The 15,488-nt window shown below is 36.1% G+C and overlaps 1 long non-coding RNA gene across 2 annotated transcripts; it reads right to left on the bottom strand.

Annotated features, from left to right (window-relative positions):
• Positions 1-1,730: 1,730 nt before the first annotated feature.
• Positions 1,731-14,850, bottom strand: LOC112997068 (uncharacterized). 2 transcript variants are annotated; one of them, XR_003262600.2, is made up of 6 exons: positions 14,175-14,850; positions 13,875-14,041; positions 8,591-8,633; positions 7,546-7,647; positions 4,998-5,212; positions 1,731-4,174 (listed from the first exon to the last, which is right to left on the bottom strand). It is a non-coding gene; the product is annotated as an uncharacterized LOC112997068 (long non-coding RNA). The 2 variants fall into 2 exon arrangements; XR_003262599.2 differs by having other exon boundaries at positions 1,731-5,212.
• Positions 14,851-15,488: the final 638 nt, after the last annotated feature.

Genomic DNA, 15,488 nt, shown 5'->3' with positions numbered 1-15,488 from the left:
GCTTTACATATAGAATTACTCAAAAGACACCCCCGCTCATGGCTAATCAATACTCTTTATACAAAAAGCCACTCTCCAGTCCGTAAGCTATTGCAGGAGCCAAATTTTGCAGTCATATGAAAGACAAAGTGCTCAAGTTCATGTTTGCTCTCACAAAGCAGCAGAGGTTGATGTGCTCTAAACAAAGAATGAATCTAGTGAAATGATGATTAACAGTCTGTAATATTGATAGATAAAAGAGTGAATAAAGGTAATGGAATGGGAGTTTTCTTTGATTACAGTATTTAGCACCAAGTAAGTTAGGATGTGAAATGACTAGGTCTGTTCCTATGTTCCTACAGACAAAATGTAGTACACTTTCGAAAAACACTTCCAAAGAGCCGGTGGGATGCAGGGAGGTGGTTGCTCTACTAGTATAACCCAAATCTGAAACAGAGTTGCAAACAGCCAGTGTTTCTGATACTTAGGGAAAGGACATGTTTTTATCATGGTTGCTTTTCATCCTTAGACTCCCTTGTATCCTTCACACTGCCTCACACCCTCTATCACTTATCTTAAAACAGACCAACACCTCAAGGGAAAGACATGACACTGGTGGCATACTAGTAATAAAAAAGGGACATTGTGAAATATTCTATTACTGAACATTCCAATGTATGATATTGCTATCATATTGCTAAAAATGGGATTTCAACATGGTAGTAAAGAACTCTTTTTAAAAAGTTCAAAATCCAAGATCCTCCAAGCTCCCACAGAGAATGTATTTTCAGTGTATCCTTCAGAGAAAAGTTTCAACATATTTACCTCAAAAACTGAAATGTTCATTTATATATAGACTCTGGCTATAAATATCAATACATATAGCAGCTTTTTTGACCTCCTAAGTCATTTTGGTCACCTCTGTCTCCAGTTTTGTCACAAAGTTTCAAAATCATCACCACACATTTGCACTGTTGCTAACTGTGGAAATGTTTTTGTGAATCTTACTCATTGGGTTTTTCTTAGAACCAAACTCTTGCTCTCAGAGTTAAATGAAAATTTCAGCTGAAAAGGAAAGCTAAGAGCCCTCCCACTCACATAGAAAATACAGAAATACAATTCTCAGAGGAAAAAAAACCTCAAGAGAAGTATCTTTTAGCAAGATTTTTGAATACTGACTTCTATTTTTTCAGTTATTGGGTTTGGCAATATTGCATGGAGCCAATAACATTTTCTTGGGAAGTACACTCCAAATACTTATTAAAATCTTAGTTGTTGTAAATCTGAAGAGCTCTTTTTTTCAGCTTGAAGAGATTTTCCAGTCATGGTACAGTTAAAGGTCCACCACCTTAAATAAGAAGTTTAATAGCAGTGAAAACAACTAAATGATATCAAAGATTTTTGGGGGGGTGGGAGTCCCTCCAAAAACCTTTGGCATTTAGAAAACAATGTCACTCCTGTTCCAGAATGCTAAAGTTTGGTGTAAATCCCAAAGACAAACTAGTGCTCCAGTAGAACTCCAGTGCTCCTACAGAACTTAAAAGAGTAATGCTAAAACCATGAATTATTTCCACTTTCAAATCTTTATTCTGTTTGACTAGCTGGATGATGGATGACTGCTGTTTCATTGTTGCTGTGCCACTACAAACTCAAGAAAGCAAACAAAAATGCTGATAGATCAGACTTCTTGCCAGTTACCTCACAAGCTGCAGATTCACTACTGCACAAAAGAAATCACTAAAATGTAGGGGTAATCAGAAAAGTTTATTTTGAGAGAGAATATCTGTACAATGTCAAATACGTCTAAATGGCTCAATTCAGTAATCATAAAATACTGATGTCAGGAAAAATGGTTTCTCATTTCTCCTTTCACAAAAATCCACAGTAATTTGGACCTAAATATGGTGCAGGAACATGGCATTGCAGGAATTTGGATGAAAAAAAAGTTAGCTTCTTTTAGATCATGTTTTTCAACAAACAAAAGCAATATATTAGCTTTACAAGAACAGAACAAACTTAGCTCTCTGTTAGCTAGGAAAAGCATTCAGCTTTTTTGAAGATTAAGCCCTCTTTTAGGTTTTCTCTCTGGCTGATTTCAGAAAGCTTGCTATACACTTTCCAAAAATCTAGTAAGGCCTCAGATCAGCATTATTCTTTCCACATCCAAGAGAGTTTCCTTTGTCTGATAATATGCAGGGCCTTTGCACTCTCATCACACAACCTGATCCAGGTTGGATCCAAAATAGCATTATATTACTGGAAATAAAGCAATACATTCTGCAAAGCTTCCCTAACAAGATTGAAAGTCTCACCAAATTTTTTAAATGCGCAGAATATTTCAAAAGGTAGCAGATGTCCCCTTCCTCGTGACATTGCCAATAAACTTAGGAGATGGGAATGGGCAAGAGGGCACTCCACATTCCTTAGTTGTTCATCTGCTCCCAGGGCTGTTTTGAGGTGCTCCAAACATTTCTTTGCAAAATAAGGCCCAGGTCTGGCACTGAGAACCACTTGTTTCAGTTAAGCATATTAAAAGACAGAATGGATGAGATTGCACCATGTCTTAGCTTCTCTGTCATCTTTCAGTTCTCTCCCAATGCCCAAAATGCCTCCCCATGCCTTCCTGCCATTCCCTAGGATACATTACACACCCTCACAGTTTCCTGGTATGAAAATATCACTCTGGTGGCTCGCAGAGAGCCCTCACCTTATTTCACTTTGAACAGAAAAAGTATAAACCCTTGTAACTTTGTTTTAGATCACAGGAGACACAGGTCCGCACGCAGTTCAGTGAGGACATGGCCCGTTTACTCTGAGGCGGACTGGCTCCAAGTCATGTGGACAGAAAAACACTATGCTATCTCTTGGTACAGAATGGACTTCAGAAGCTCAGTCAATTAAAGCTGCGGGAAAGGGGCCACCCAAAATATGTTTTTTCCATTCCCCAACACTTTAAAGCTATAAAAGCAATATAGAGTTTGATTTGTTATAAAATTGGGCAACTGAATGAGTTTTTTTTTAAGTAAGTTTCTAAACCACCTCAGTTTTGTAAGGACAAGGCCAGTTCTTTGATTCTGTCATGCACTGTCCATGCCCTGTTTTCAGGAGTCTTACAAGCTAATGGTAATAGCAACGTATGCTAGCTGCGACTGGCACAAGCAGAAATATCATGATTGGGGTTCTCTTTTCCATCATAAAAGTCTGTCTGAATGGTAGAATGAAGCTTTATAGAATTCCTGGCAGCCCTCTAACCCAGTGAAAGGGTATAAAATTAACCTTTATTATATTATAAAAATTATATAAGTAACCTATTATCATATAAGTTGTAAAAGGTATATAAATTAAATCAGCCAAGACAATCCAGGCCAAAGGTTTTCCACTTTAATTTGCTGTGAGCACTGTGCGCGTTTCCAAAGAGCAGGTACCATTCTGGGATCACTGTGCCCCTCTGAAATTTCCTACTGTGGTCAGTCAGCTACACCATTTGCTTCCGCTGTCCTCCCTGCCCAGCTTGCTGTAAGTCTTAAAGCATGGTAATAACACTGATATACCCTAGTTGCGTTTTGTGGGTGTTGAGTTTATGAAATGTTCTTTAGTGGTCTGCACTTTTCCCCCTCCCAGTTGTGTCAGAGATCAAGAAATCAGCTTGAACAAGGGACCAGACTGAAATGTCGGTTCACTACTAACAGTACAATGCTAATAACATGCAGTATTTCCCTAACTAATGGACAGTTTGATTATTCATTTCTGTGAAGTATACCTAGGACAACAAATGCTATATAATACTTTCTCAAATTAGCAGATGAAAAAGCTGTCAAAGAGAAATGAAGATTATAATGCTGATGGCTCCTGTTCCATCAATGCAACTTTCTAGTATACACATATACAAAACCACAAAGCAAGTGAGAAGTGCATTTATACCACATTACCAGAAGATAGCAATACACTGAATTGCATTATGAACAGCAGAAAAGCATCACAGACGCCATAGATGGCAAGGTGATGGGTTTCTACGTTCTGGCTGCAAGCCAGCAATTACATAATCTGGATTTTAATGATTATGTATTGCTCCATCATTAAGGAGAAAATGTCATTTGATTTAACATTATACTCACCAAATCCAGTGGTTTTTGATGAACTGTGTGAATCTAATTTGCAATGCTGATTCCACTATATTTAAGTTAGGAAACAAATGCTGTAAGAAATCAGGATCAAAATAACTAGTTTATCATAGAAAGTATTTTTCTAAGAGGTATTTGTGAGAGTTTTTTCTACTTTTTATGGTAACACGCTTGACATTTTACACACAAATGCGAAAGACCAGACATAAGCCAACTGAAGATAAAACAGAGAGGACTAGAATGCTACTCATAGAAATGCTTGCTAGTGTCTCCATAACCAGCAGTTACTGTCGGATTGATCTTACTAACCAGATGTGTAGTATCTTTCATGGGAGTTATTTTCCACATTTCAAAACAACTATGAAGAGAACTGGAAGATTTTTTGACTATTACAATTCAGACACCACAAATTGTCTTTTCAGTCTCAGACTTCATTCAGGCTCACAGAAGCTTCAACAATAGTAGAAGCCAGAAGACATGAAAGGATCAAACATAAGAAATGCACACATCACTGACCATTATGAAGGAAGTAACCAAAGAGCTTGATTAAAAGCTTATTGAAGTTTTTGAATTAAAACCACTGATTTCAATTACTTATATATATAGACTAAGGTGAGAAACTAGGAGATTAATGGCTATTAGATCGTAAAAAATGTCATATCAATCTGAATGACACTAAATGTAACACAGCTTAAGATGTTTTTCTCCTCATACCCCAAAAAGAGACAAGATAGTAACTAACAAGAAACGCAGGAACAATTTCAACAAACATGTCAGCATTTTCATGAACACATGCTCATTCCTTTCATGAATCTTCATGAGAGCTGGCAATTTCTGTTATTAAAATATCCACAAATCCAACTATTTGAAATACTCAGATTACTACATATTGTATACCTTGTTTTGCCTCCAAATGGTTAGAAACAGCATCAGGCCCTGGAGCTGCTGTAACTTAACTTGAGAGCTGATTGTCCTTAGACGACACTGAAAGGTACATGGGGAAAGCCAGTAACATCCTGCGCTTCTGTAATGTGAATCAATAAGCACTCCGTCCTCTCCTTTCATTGCAGAGTTAGAGCTCTTGAACACATGTATCCGGCTTGAAGATTTTCCTTAAAGTGAGAACAAGAACAACTTCATTTTAGCTATAGCAAACCGGTATAAATGAGAGGTGAATCAGGCTACAGGCATTAGAAGAAAACTCTTCTGTGTGGTTTGACAAACTTTTTAAAAAAATAGTTAGCATTCTGCAGCAAATTTGTTGTACTGTGGTAATGTTTAATCTTAGGAAACATAGTTTAGACATTTTTCCCCTCATTATTCAGAGGAAACATTTTTTTAACTAGGATATAGAGGACCCTCCACACTTCAAGGAGATAATTTTAATCAATTAGTGCAACATCAGAAGGAACATTCCATATTCAAGGATAAAAATAACTAAGAATAGAGCCAAATATGTTTTCCAAAATCTTTCAGCACTGAAGTAAATGGTAAATCTGAGAAGAGCTAATGTTAAGAGCTCTTTAGGAAGTGACTAAAAAATGAACTGGTCTGTCAAGTAGTAAATCCCAAGTTCTCTAGAACTGTTTCCAGATACAAGCACCTGCAAATTTATATTTACTACAGCAAGGAATTATGTTGTCTGGTCAACCAAACAAACCAGACGTTGCATTGATATGGAGAAAAATGAATTGCTTAAAAATTAAAAAAAAAAAAGATTGAACATGAAAGAGAAAAGAAGGAAACGTTTTAGAATTTGAAATAAAAGCCCTAACATTTTAAACAAAATTCAAACAAGTGCTCCATTTCAATTTAAATGAGGGCTTTTGTTTAACCTGAAATCAATTTTCATTCTTCCCTTTAGACCATCAGAAATGGCAGCCTCCACTTCCTTTCCCTGCTCATCTGGGTGCCCACACACACGTACATTGTTGAACAGAGTTATGTCCTTCCTGGGTTTTAAATGAACTTGCACTGACATCATGATTTACATACATAATATTAGTGCTAAATATGGTTCCTAAAAAACTCAGAACCTAATCCTGCTCTCAATGACACTCGTAGAAAGATTACAGCCTTTCAGAAGACTAGGGAATGTTTCACTGCAACATCACTTATTTCATCTACTCTTCAAAAATCTGTTGGAAAAAGGGTAACCCTATTACCTTTAGCACCCTCAATAATGTATATATACTCTGGCAATAACTAAATACTGTACAAAACTGGTACAGGTCCCTGACCAAAGAGCATACAACAGGCATGTGACAGCATATCATACAAAGCTCTTCTCAAGATGAAGACTCACTACAATTTGAACACCTCAGCAATGGGCAGGGATTTAGAAGTTTCTTATAAAATCTTAAAACTCATATTATCAGGTTATCTCACCTGAGTTAAAAGATTCCAAGCCTTTGGTAAGTCACCAGAGTAGTTCGAATTGGTGGCATCAAGCCTAATTTATATATTTTAAGCTTTTCAAGACTGTTTGGCATCTAAGGGCAAGACTGCAGATACAAGATATGAAGGAGTTAAAATATCATGGCATCTTGGGCTACTCTGCAATGAAATGCATTTTTTTAGATACCTGTTAGGTATAAGAACAAGCTAAAATATCACCTTTCTTTCAGGTCTCAAACCATGACTTTCTGCTAGCAGAGAACTTCCTTGCCAAGATAACAGTACCCATCTGTCATTCACCCTTCATGTTTCTTAAAGGAGCTAAAAAGCCTGACAGTTTCCATGAATAACAATGACACATACTCTTATATCTCACAAAAAAGGTGCAAATTTTATTGACGAAAAAGGGAAAAAAACCCACAGTGTTTAAGCAGTTTTCTGAGCACTGCTTATGTCTGGTTTTGAGTGAAGATGGAGCTGCCATTGTGCACGAGTCAACCAGCCTGCGTGCATCAGTTATAATGTAATTGCTGACTTAGGTCACTGTAACTAAGGTCTTGTCTTCTCTATGAACACAAATCTATTTTGTTACCCAAAAAGATAACATAATATTGTTACCAACTGATTCTTCTACAAGAAAGACTCTTTTGTATTTCACATTAGCCCTTGTTTAGTTGAGGTTCCAACAGCTTTTAGCACAAAATTATTGACCATGTTTATGTATCTGCACTTGCAAAGCTTCTTAAGCATATTTGCTTGAACACTTTCTGGAAAACTATCCTATAAATTGTAGCAGGGAAGTATGTTTTGTAGGACATGCCCACAAGCAGCTTATAGAAAAAGTGCTTTTCATGGAAGGTTTAGCAAACATAATTGCATAGGTATAGTTATAGAGGCTCATCTACACTACCTGCTTTCCAGAAAGACTGCAGCACCCTATTTGGTAAAGAGTTTATTTTGTCAGTAGAAAAGAGAATGGGAATAAATTCTCAAGAAAAGAAAGGGCCTCATCCAGGCTTACTGAGTCTCAGTGATTAATAACACAGACCTACGTTAGTCTTTCACCAGCGTCATGTCACTCAAAGTGTTATGCCTAGTACAAGCTAATTCAAATTTCGGTTTGCAAAATTTCTTCTCGTCTCTTGAGGTCCTGTGCAAAGAGAAAAAAAGTCAACCCATATCCCATAATAAATATTATTACGAAAGAAAAGAGATGAGATTTGCATGTGGACCTGTATTTAGAAGCACTTTTCATTATCTGTATGAGTTATTTGGTATTTTGTTTTTACTCATTTTCCTCCAGATACATTCTTGAACTTCTGACTGTATTCAACCAAATTGACTGAGAAGTATACTTTATGTTTTAGGGGATATGCACTATTCTAGGTTATTATCTAGATATATGTTCTAAAAAAATCTTGTAAGTCTATCTTTACTGTATAAAGACTGATCTCTTGTAGAGGCTGAACTGGTCAGGGACTGGTCTTGGGAAAAATGTTATTGAATATTATATTAGTGATCCTGGCAAAAGTAAGTGCGGGTAATGACATTTTGAGAGTCATCAGCAATAAATAAGAAGATTAGAATGTTATATAGGAAGAGCTAGATGACCTTGAGGGCTAGAACAATAGAAGTGAAACTGAGTTTAGTACAGTTCAGGACAAGATCATGCAGAAAAATGCATAGCAAAAAAGTTGATCTTGAAAATTAGGAGTGAAATTTGAAATAGTAGACTAAAATCACCTGAAGTATTGGGAGAAAGCTACTTAATTAGTTTTAAAAGTATCTTGATAAGTTTACGATTACGAAAATGCATTGTTATCTGCAGTAGCAGAGGCCTTGACTTGAGAGATTCAGGGGTCCTTTCAAGCCTGAGTGGCTTGATTGATTTGATTAATGCTTCTGATTAATCCCTTTGAATAATGCTGCTCCTCCCTCCTTACTTAACGAGTGCTAGGAAGACGTCTGAAACTCTCTAAATTGCACATTCCCCCCTACTCAAGGGTCAGAAGCATTGTCTTACATAGTTTTCCAACTGTCTAGTGCTGTCAAGAATCACTAATTCAAAACTGTATCCTTTTGAAAATACTTACAATTCAAACTGCTGATGGCTTTGCCTGTTTGACAAGTCAGCTCCTACAGGAAAAGAACAGAAGATGAAGCAGGCAAAATACAGAAAGAGAAATAGTGTTTCTGCCTGATTGAAACTTTATTGAAACCAAGCTGGAATTGGCTCAGGGTTCCTTTTAAGGGAAAAAACATGGCTGCTTCTATGTATTGGGTCACACACTATGTATCGAGTCACACAAGACTATTATTTCTTCTTTAGCTGACTCAGAGCAAAGGTCCAAGGAAGGAAGAGACAAAACACCTACAGATTTTCTTTGTTTGCTTGTTTTTGTAGGGAGCAAGCTGTGTAACCCCAGAAGATAATTTCCAATATTATTTACATGCCTGACCACTTTTGGTCAGTGTGATTGTGCAAGGACATTGATGGTAGGCTGAAAAATGTCACAGCTCCTCAGTATATATCATGATAAATTCAAAGATATGAAAATTCTACTTTGGGGGTAAATCTGCCCCCAAAAGTTCCTGACCTAACAAGGTCTCAGATGCTGTCTTTTTGGCTGGAATGCCAGGTATTTTGCACAGCCTCCAAACAAGTTTAGCAGAATCTTACGTGCCAGTAAGTTTCAGAAAACTATGCATCAGAGATCCTACTATATAAAGAGGGTGCCTCAAGTAGGGTGAAATTAGACTCTGCACACATCTATTTTATTTATTAATATGGGAGCTGTAATCGCAGAATGTTTTAAATTCTGAAAACTGAAAATTCGTAAAGTGACTCAGAAAAAAGTTGCCAGTATTTTGGAATGTAAGAATATTTATCAAAATGTGGTGACCCTGGGCAGGCTTGGTTAGATGTTCTCCCTGACTATTCCAAGTGCAGAGATCTCTATCAGATAGAAGGATGGATGAATTTTCCCAACACACACAAAGCATGCCCTAAAACTAGATAAACTGTCATTTCAACTGCTTATGTCTAAAACACAATAAATCTAACAATGTGAACTGTGCTATGTCCTTATTTGATGGAAAGCTAGGTGATGAGTATTATGTAGACATGCCAGTATGTGTGATTATTTTGTTATTTCAAACTGCACTGAGCTTATTTTTTAAAAAGATTTTTTCTTACAGGTGTGTGAGGAAAGAAAGAAGTTATCCCCATTGTGGAAAGAAGCAAGAGAATTTAAAAGAGAGGTTAATGCGGAAACAGCAGGGGATTAAACGTATGCTACATAATATTTTTCAAGATGGGAACGACATCCAAAAGCTTGACCAAAGCAGACCAAAGCTCTGCAGTTTTGAAATATTTATCAAGATAGTTCCAATAAGAAAGCACATTTTTATGACTATCCAAAGTTCACAAACAGAAAAAAAAAATGAAGAAGTTCAAGAACTTCAGAAAGTTAAAAAGTAAGAATTTGTTAACAAAACAGCTCCTTAACTGAGAATTTAAAAGAAAATTTTTCATCCTGCCTTTATTTCTAAATAAATTCTTCAAAGTGCATTAACTTTCATATTACAATTATTACTTTCGATAGCTTAGCAATCTTTCTACCATTCCTATCTGTCTCTTGACAAAACATCATTTTGAAAATATCTTATGAGTGTCCATACTTATACTACAAATTGTAGTATGAAGAGGTTTAAGTTCTAAATAGGATTCACGTTACATGATAAGTGGCAACTGTGCACTTGCAGTTACACTTGGTAGCTCCACGGTGGAGCCAAAAGCATGAGCTTTACATTTGCTGCTGTGAGATGATCAGAAACTTTTATGTAACTAAGAGGATCCAGCTTCCTACAAGAACAGTCTGTTCTGGCATACCCTACGTAACAGTAACAGTAATTTCTTAGACCTAGCTGCAATTGAAAAAGTGTTTCAAAAATCTATTTCATTAACTGAAATAGCTAGCTGTTTATGTAGAATGCCAGTCATTAAGTCTCATTGCTGCTGAATGTAGATTGTATCACAGGTATACCGCAAGAGAAAAATTCCTTTTTCAGAAAGGAAATCATACAAACAAAGCCATTCCATAAGGATTTTAGACTGCAATCAAGTACGCTGGGGACAGCCAGCATCTTTGATTTTAGAAAAATACTTTTACATGGCAATGAAAAATATGATTCAATATAAAGCATCTTAACGGAAGTCTTAGGGAAAAAGTAATGGCATATGAATTTTTTTTATATACTGAAGTGATACATAATGATTTAGATTAAGTGTATAAATCAATCCTTTTTCAAAGGATCACTAAAAATTAGCTTCATAAGGCAAGAAACACTAGTCCCTATTCACAGATATATTTTAATATACAAAGCACTACATACATCAGTTTTTAGTGAAGCCTTACATTCATTTCCATAATCTAGAGCTATTCTCCTCTTTAAAATTATATTCAGTGTAAGGACTATAAATGTTAATGCTCAGACACACATGAAAATAACATGACTAAAAATAATGATGCAGAATAAGAAGAATTCTAGGGTATCGTGTAGTAGCTATGTATTGCTCTTCCATTAAGAAAAAAAAAAGTATAAAACTGAGGTTCTGTGTGAAGCTCAATGCCACTCTTCATGGCCTGTCAGGCTAGGTTATTCTCAGAAGGAGAAAGAGTTCTTCCTAATGCATCTCTTCTTGTCATGGTGGAGCTACCCAAGAGTAAACCCTACCATTTCACCACCTTGCTTATGAATTCAAGGAAGCAGAGTTCAGTTACCACTCTATGCGAACCACTGCATGAGTGTCACAGACAGCCTACTCCAACCCATTCAATACAGGTTTAGGATGACAGTCGCCTAAATCAATTAACAGATATGTGCTCCAGGGAGAGGGCTTTTGTTGTTGCATGTTCAGCTTCTGGCTGTGCAATTTTATGGGTTTGTCAACCTTCATTTTGAAAATCTTCTAAAAAATCATACTATCAAAAGAACTAGCTTATACCTAATTATGGTGCAGTTTCTTTTTTCTTTTTTGTTGCTGTTATTTTTTTTTTCCTAAAGGAAGCGAAGGGCACTCTTTGAGGTGAGGAGTCCAGGTTTCAATTCCTAATTACAAATGGAGAAGATTCTTTGAATGTTGCTTGAGTTTTGCATGGCTGATGTAAAGAATTAACAGCATCCTCCCAGGTTCCAAAGTGTCTTCACTAATAACCAACAAACTAGGAACAAATTTCTTTCTCATTTAAAAGCAGCAGCAGGATGTCACTTCTGCAAATTTCTGGAAGTATAATTTTCTGAGCTGTGCCCTGAAAAGATACTTATAAAGGCAAATGAGCTACAAAAATGTGCTAAATGTTCATTTGTATGTATGAGAGTCATTCACTACATTAGCAATTAGAGGGTTTAACAAATTTTAGATTGTATCCACAAATGGCATGCACATGCTGTACTCACTTTTGAAGGGCTACTCCCTGTTCAGAGGTGGATATATAATACTAACAAAGTAAATTTTCATACATAGCTGTTGGCCTCTAATACTAAATGCACCTCCATTCACTTAAGCATGAAGGAGAACCAGCTACTGAAATGTACATTTAGAGCAAGTAGTGAATTTCCATTTGTCTTAGTGTTAGAGGTTAAGTAAGCTCTGAAGCAAGAGTCAATCTGGAGAAGTAGTGTTTGAACTAAAATATACCTTCTAATTTGTAAGCTCTTCAGTTAAGAGATGTATCTACTTACACAATTATTCGTAGACTGGAGAAAAAGAGCTGGAAGTATACTACAACTAAGGTGAGAGTGAAGGCTCTCAGTACTAAGCACAAGATATCGTGCCAACCGCCTGGAAAAAAGTAAAGAGGCAACTGTAAATTGGATAGAATTATAAAATTATAAGCTGCCTTTAATTACACACATTGCCATCAGTCACAGAGGTCACAGAGACCTACTTCAATAATAGAAGATTTCAGGATACTGGAACAATGTTCTGGAGTTACTCTTGCAGCACTCTGTTATTGTGAGAGTGCTGCAGACTTACAGCTATTTGAACAGCTGGTGCAAAGTGAAAGATTTGTTTTTGCAAAACAGTGCACAACATTCCCATAACAGAGGAGGCTAAACAAGGAGACAGGCTGCTTCTCCAATGATGATGATAATGAGCTAATGATCTCAGAGACTAGCTGGACATCAAGAAGGTTGTTACATTAGCAACAGGGAGACAGGGTGCTGAGATGACAACTGTCACACAAACTCCTACTCGGCATATTGCAAACAAGTTCAACCGAGTTGACAAGGAATGTAGAACAGTTCCACTGTACTGCTTATATAACCCATGACAGTTATTTTGTTAAGGAAAAGAATCGTTATGACTCATGAGAAGAGCACAGGCATTGCCTGAAACCTGGCAGAACAAGTCAGATTATTGTAATGTTAAAAGTCACCGATAAGCTGCTTACAAAGATAGAAAAGGTTAAAAAAATGGTAGGGAGTCAGTCAATACTAGACAAATTTGTAACTAAATCAAGTACTGGTAACTCAGAACCTTAATGTATACGGATCACTATAATAAATAAAAAAGCCCATGTCTAAGAAACAGTGGTAATTAAGGAAGCTCATGAAAGTGTTTGAAAAGACTTATTTTAAAAAAGTATTAACAGGACAAGATAACTTTTAAGCATCTTTCTAGCATGTGTAAAGAAAAACTGTATTTTGGGAAAAACTGTTTGATTAGTGTATATACAGGATACCAAATAGTAAAATAGGAGCAATTCTAAATGAAGCAGAAAAGTTCCTAGCTCAAAAAGTACTGAATTTAATTTCAGGTCCAATTTATTTTAGACCTCATTATTTTGAATAATGATTAATCAGTAATGGAATTGAACGTTTTTTCAGAACCTGGAAACCAATAGCAATGATGCAGTTACCCATCTATTTCTCCAAGGGGGGGGGAAAAAAAAAAAAAAAAAAAAAGACAGTCCCAACCACTAAGTGTGTTAGCATGTAAATTTCCAAAAGAGTGAACTTCCCCAAACTGAAGACAAACATAAGCAAAAGATATTAGAACAAAAAGTTTAAAGAGAAATATGCCAAAAAAATCGGAGGTTCTTTAAAAATAATATGGTTGTTAAAGAACAAGAATCATCAGAGAACAATTCCATTATCAAGACAAGAACTACAGCTGAAAGAGCATCCTGATTCAGGACAGAGCAAAGACTAGTACCTAATAATAAAAAAAAATGCAAGAAGGAAATAGGTAATAAATCACTACAAACTTAAAACTTACAGGATATAGACATTGGATAGAAGTAGTTAAAGACATTGGGCAAAACGCTTGGCTATATGGGCTTACAGAAAGTTAGAAGATTTAAACATTACCAGAACAAATACGTTGGTGGTAATTAGGTCCATTTTCTGGTGGATATGGCAAAATAACTCCTGATGGTGAGACCAAGCTGCTATTTTTCCCCTACCACAACCACCAGTAGTGGTCATTCAAGTAGTGTCTAAGTACTTTCACAGGGAGAAACCACCACATATGTCATCTAGAAAAGAAAGGATTAAGAAACAGGCACTAAAAGTTAAAAATCACAAACTGAAATGAGAAAATGCATACATTTTCAACAATGAATATGATTAGCTGTTGCAATATACTATTAATAGGATGAGTGGACTCACCAGATCCTTCTCTGGAAGATATGTTTTATCCAAGAATATTATTAGATTCAGTATGGGGTATCTTGGTGAAACACAACGACATGTAACTACATGTGTCCGGCTAAATGATCCATTAATACCTGCACTCAGTGAAACTTTGAATGTTATTGCAATAGCCTCTTCTCTCGTTTTGCTTATTCGAGGAGTTAAATCTCTGGGTCTGCTTCACATCGTTAATCTATTTGTAATTTCCCTTAGAGAATATATCTACTGAATGGTTTCACTGTCAGAATGTTTCTTTTTCTTCAAGCCTTTATACCTCTGCTAAACACCTATGGCTTTTTCTGTGCTAAGAAAGAAAAATAATTATACTTCTTTTAATATGTCAAGATTCATGGAGTCTCTTTATCTTCTTAAACCTGAATTGGCATAAGGATCAGGAGAGAAACTCCAAAATTGTGGAAGGCTTTTATATTCTTTCCTCCATAGCATCTAGGAAGCTTCTTTGCAGAAATTTTTAGTTCCTTGCAACTCTTTTTCTTTCTTCAGCTCCAATCACATTTCAGAAAAAGTCATCTCTATGAAAAATTAATTATTGAAAAATGAAGTTTCCTTTTCCTTGCAGATCTTCTCACACTAAGTGCCTCAGCAGTCACTCTAGTTTGTTCAGGCACAGTGAAAAAATGTTTTTATTCATTTTTATGAAGTTTTGAGCATGCTGTTGAATATAGAAAAAGGCAGGAAATCAAATAATATAAAAACATCACAGTTAGCATTTAAAACATGAAATTTATGTCTGTAAAAGTACAGTTTCATGAGCTGATAGTACCAAAATTAAATTAATGGATAATTCTTGGTAAAAAGCCTGAAGCAGCAAGGAACAACATTGCTGATAATCTGGTGTGAAGCTGTGATAATCGGTCCCAATTTAAGAAAAGCATGATGATGCCATCTAATGGGTCACCTGTATTAAAGTATGCCAATATATTTTGAACTTTAAGACACATGCTTTGATGCTCTTTCTAAATGGGGATGCTAGTCTGTAATAAGAATTTATACACAATGAATAAAGGCACAGTGAAATTAAAGTGGAAATTACAACAATAATGCAAATAATAATAACCCTTCCTTATCCTTTACCTATTATAAATTAATATGCTATTAGCAATGGTATCCAGAATTGACTGGGACTTCTGGGAGCTGGGAAAGTAAAGGACACCCACAGAACACATCACACAAAAACGTATCCAAAGTGCTGCTTCCTACTTTAAGAACTGCAAAAAAAGCTGTGATCTCAGGCTTACTGGCATTTCTTTAAGAAGTTAAACAAAAGAC

This window comes from Dromaius novaehollandiae, chromosome 4 (genome assembly GCF_036370855.1).
Source record: "Dromaius novaehollandiae isolate bDroNov1 chromosome 4, bDroNov1.hap1, whole genome shotgun sequence".
NCBI classification, from domain to species: Eukaryota; Metazoa; Chordata; class Aves; order Casuariiformes; family Dromaiidae; genus Dromaius; species Dromaius novaehollandiae.
This window is presented reverse-complemented; position numbering and strand designations above follow the sequence as displayed.